Genomic DNA, 5,279 nt, shown 5'->3' on the forward strand with positions numbered 1-5,279 from the left:
GCAACATTCCTAAGACTTCTCTTTCTGCCAGTAATAGGAAAGACAACTGTTGCATACAGGAGACAACACATTATGTCCTGTGGAAAAAACATCTTTACAATAAAACTAGCAATGGTGCAGTAAGGTAGAGAGGAAATTATCAAATACATAAGAGCTTGCCCTGTAGATCTGTAACTTCTCACTTAAGGACTGTTATCCATTAGATAACATTGCTCTGAAAGAGGTATATTTTGCTAGTAAGCATGAAAAAAAAATAAATTGACCTTTTTATCTAGTCATGAGGTGAAAAAAATGCTTCAACAGTTTTTGAAAAGTGACAAGTCTCTGAATTTCTAAATTCTCATGACCCCTGTGTCCTCAAAATTCCCAGCACTGAGGCTATTATCCTTTCTACATGGAGACAGGCAGTAAATGTTGTATAGAAAGAAACTAGTTTCTGAAAACTGTATATAGAAAGAAAAGTCAAAAGGTTTTCTTAATTAACTGTAGAGCCACCAAATCATCATATCAGATCAGGGAAAAGGAAGATGTTCTGGATTTACATTTTAGAGCGCTGACATTAGTCAAAACAGGGGAGTAATTTTCTGCCAAATTTTCATCAGAAAACATGCTTGCCTCACTGCTTTCCTTACTGCAGGTCCACTTACCTCTCTGTGGACCTCACAAGGGATGCAAGACAAATTCTGCAGGTCTGTATCTTCTTGCTTCAGACAGCAAAGCTGTAGTCAGGTCTGCCAGGGCATTCTATAGCAGCTCCCTTTAAGATGCAATGTAGGGAGCCACAACACACCATGAGGTACATTGGTTTTTGTTCTTCCTTTTGGATCAGTTCTATCACACAAGTGCAGATCTATGTTTTCATGGTATGTTTTCTGTTTTCCCTACATTTTTGTGCTTTAACATGCAAATCAACATCTGCAGTCTGCTAGTGTCTTTCATTTTCCTTTCTGGGACTTGAAAAAAAAAGAAGTCTCTGTAATCAGGATCCTGTTACGTTTGTTTTGTCGAATCCTATTCATGGACACAAGAATCAGAACAACTGGTCTTCCCTAATGTGCTGTTCATAAGGCAGGTAACTTCCAGGGGACTGAAAACACAACCTGAATTTCAAAGTAGCCAACTAGAGTAAGAAGCAGGACCTGAAGCTCAAAGAGCAAGACTGATAAAGTAGTGCCTGTTACTGGCAAGGCAAACACCTTACCAGGAAAAAACACTGGCAGACATCTACTGTGGAGAGCAGCACAGCACCAGCCAGGGAATGCATAGGATGACCTACAGGTTATTTCTTCACTTTCCTTTTTACCTTCCTGCTATTCTGCTCTCTCCTTGCTCCACTATTTTTTGGTTGATTAGAATAATAATTAACATTAATTAACATTAACCTAACCACCACTTCAATGAATATCTTAATAAAATGTCAATAAGGGAATATAGATTTTTAATGAAAAAAGGAAAACTGTGTATTTTGGTCTCTGGCAGGAAGGGAGCTATGTGGTTACTATGAGGTAGTTTCTGCTTCTGGGTTTCTGGAAAGTCAAATAAAGGCAGCTAGCAGCATTTTATTTATAAAATGAAGCCTTCAAAATTATGACTGGTTTTGCTGATTTGTGAATTCAATATCACACTACGTGAACAGTCCACAAGAAGAAATTAATTCCAGCTGAACTAGCATTTAGCAGAGGACTGTCCTACACAACAAGAAATGTCTTTCTGTTGCCTGAAATGTATGTCGAGGGTGAGTTTTTATCATATTTTGAAAGCCAGTCTTTGTATTGCCAAAGCCCTGCAGCTAAATAAATATAATTTACTTGTTAAAACATAGCTGTATTTATCTTCATTGAATTTCAACCAGCAGAGATGTTAGCAAAAGATGGGAAGCTTTGCAACATTTACTAGTAAATTGCAGAAAGAACTTATTTCAAGATGTAAAACTTTGCTTTCCATCTTCCACTGAAGACCATGGGAGCTGTCGTTAGTCATAAAAGACAAGGGTCTGGTTAGTCAGCATTTATTTGGAACAAACTGGGTTAGTAGGTGTCAGTCCACTTTGTTCTGCAAGTCTGTTAAGCTCTGTGGGTAATACTGGAAACACAGTTTGCTCTTCTAAAGTCCCTAGTGTTGCTTTTAGATCATCTGACACATACTCTTCAGGTTATAAGAATTAATGTCTCAGCCAAACAAAAGAGCAAACTCATTTCTAACAGCCCCTGCCCCCCCGCTTTAAAATACTGTGATTTTCTCAAGCACTGACTCCCTCAATTCTTCATATTAAATATATGGAGACTGGCCAGATATTTCAGGGCTTGAAGTTCACAGTCATCCTCCTGACTCAGAGCCATTGCATCAGTCCAGACCCAGAGCCATCAGGACTCAGAAAAGCCGCAAGGCTGCCTGCTTTTTGTTCCCTGCCAGCTTACGGACAGGGTAGCAGAAAGGTGGCTGAGAATTTCTAGTGTTAATCTCTGAAAATGTTTGGAGGGCTGGAGAGGAAAGTCTCTCCCACCAGTTCTGACTTGCACTGGAGTTAAACTCAGCAGATTTACACCACTGAAACACCATTAACTATAGCTGTAAAAGGAGTCTTTTCAGATTTGCACCAGCACAAACAAGATTAGAAGAACAATCAAATCTGTCCCTCAAGGAAGTCTTGGGGAACTGAATTCGCAATGCCACAAATAAATCTGACCATTACTAAAGATCAGGCCAAGAACTGGTTGCTCTATTATTACAAATCATATTCAGCTTTATGTCCTAGGAGAATACATTTTAAAAGAAATGCTAAGACTTAAACTTTAGTTTGGAGATACCAAAAATCAATGTAGATTAAGGCATTAATGAAATGCATTCAAATAAATCAGTAAGTAGACCCTTTTCTATCCAATTCCTACTTTGTTCCCAGCTGGTAAACTCATTATCATCCTTCAGATATTTGCACTACGGTTATGTGTTGGTCTGCTCTCGTGATCATGGGTCTTGAATGTAAAGAGCTGGGTGTCGTTTGCTTTTACTGCTCCAAAAATAGTTGGGAATGCTGACAGCTGCTTAGTGCTGCAAGTGAAAATGATCCTACTTTGTTAAGAAACAAATCAGAATGGATGTAAATGGTAAAAGAAGTAACCACTGCACCTCAGTCTTCATAATCACATAGATTTCCTTAAACCACTGCCCCTCCAAAGCTAAACAGGGGATCTTACATTCATTCACAGCTCCATCTCCAACTGGTAGAGTAGGTGCATGTATGTCCAGACATCTGACTGAAATAAACTCTTTATGCTAGTTCTGTCTACTTAATATAATTAAGGGAATTACACTGTCTTAAAATTTAGACATACATTACTAACATAAAGTATCAATTTCAAAGTCCTGTAGACAACCATCTATCTAAAATGACTGGTTTAAGAGAGTTCTCACCTTTCAGAAAGCTGTATTTAACTTTTTATTGAGTACTACTGTCCATTAAGCAATTTTCTGCCCTTTTGATGGCCCCGTACGACAAGCTGACATCTAATACACTTTCTACATTTCAAAGCAGGTGTTCTATTGACAACAGAATTACACAGAATAAACACTGCCACTACACACTATGTGATTTGCAACTAATATTGTAACCAGCATGAATGAAATGTTTTCCTAATAATATTCGTTAGCCTCTGTGCATTTCACTCTTCTGCACTATTACCAATCAACCAGTCACAGAGCCTTCACAATTCTTTATCCATCATAGAAAAGCAGAGATTTGTTAGAAGCATGCCTGCAGTGCCAAGTAAATATGTTCTCTCTTGCTGTAGTTATTTATAGTTATGTATTTGTTTCCTGGCAGAACATGCACACATGGTGGTGGAAAGTAAAATTCTCCTCTTTTATTATTTATAAAGGAAACTACATCAGAATGCCAGAGTGATTTCCACTTTATATTTTATGTGTCCTGTTGTGCAGAAAGTAAACTACTACACAATGTTTTTATGCATATTACTGAGCATGTGCCTTTCAAAAGTAGTCTGGAGTGGCAGTATTGTCAGCCGCTCCAGAATGGTTGGCTTCACTTCTTCTCTTTTCCCAAATCAGATGTTACCTACCATCTTCTACTGCTATTTTATGTGAGTATGGCCAACAAAGCCAGAGCCTGTTTTCTGAACCAAGATTTATAGTGCTCCATGCCGCACAACTGCATTCTGTTGTGCTATAAGTGATATTGTGTCATACAAAAGCAAACATTCAGTAGTTTCTGATACACCCTGGCTGCTAAATAATCGTTCTTATTGTTGTAGTAATTCAATAACTAAACACCCCGTGCGTCAATAGCTAAGACTGTACAGGAACATTTGAAGTGCAGTATTCAAGCCTGAAGTATTGCAAAAATCAAAGTAGTGAACACTTATCATCAAAAAATACTATGCTAGCCATCAAAATACTTTAACATGTTCTAATCTTTACAACATGGTAGTAAGTCAATTTGATCAGTAAACCAAGACATGGTAATTTGTTGCATGCCTTACAGAAAGTCAAGAACCGAGCTGAAGAAATTGGGACTATAGGACCCATGCTGAACAAGGTGGTAGGTTTCCACTTTCCCTAAACCGGTGTCTGCATAGCATATCTGTCTTACCCTGCTCTACATCTTTTCCCTCCCATCTCTCTGAAGTCCTAACCAAGCAGATAATTTACTTTGAAAGAATTCCTGCTACCTGACCTACTGTACTTCCCTGTCTCTTATTTGCCATTGAACAACATCAATGCGGAAAGAATGTCCTTTTTTGTGCAATTCCTCCCTGTAATATCATATCACCTTCTTCCAAGAGAATTATTTTCATTTCTGTAGGAAACAATCTCAGTGTACTGTCCTCTTGAGATATATCATGATACAAGCTGACCAAGTGAAGTAATAATAATAATAATCATGCCAAAAGAAGCTGCAAGTTTCTGTCTACATTGATGTCAGTATGTGCATTGCATAGAACAGAGCAAGCTTTACTTAGAAAGATGATCCTGAGTAATTTTTTTTGCCACTGGGAAATTTAAAAACCTGACTAGTAGATACTACAGTTATGGCTTCAGGAGTCCTACAATACATTTAGAGGTATATTTTCTAGGCTGTCTCTGAATAGTAATAATTGGCAAATGCTGAGACAAGGCATGCACTACTTTATGATCCCAGACAAGAGGATCAGAGAGCAGCCTAGAGGAACTGCAAAAAGATGACAGCTGAAGAAGAATCACCAAAATGTACAATCAATTTCTGCTTCATTAAATTTGTCCTGGATAAATGCCTAGCTTTTATT

Source organism: Aquila chrysaetos, chromosome Z, assembly GCF_900496995.4.
Source record: "Aquila chrysaetos chrysaetos chromosome Z, bAquChr1.4, whole genome shotgun sequence".
Taxonomy (NCBI): Eukaryota; Metazoa; Chordata; class Aves; order Accipitriformes; family Accipitridae; genus Aquila; species Aquila chrysaetos.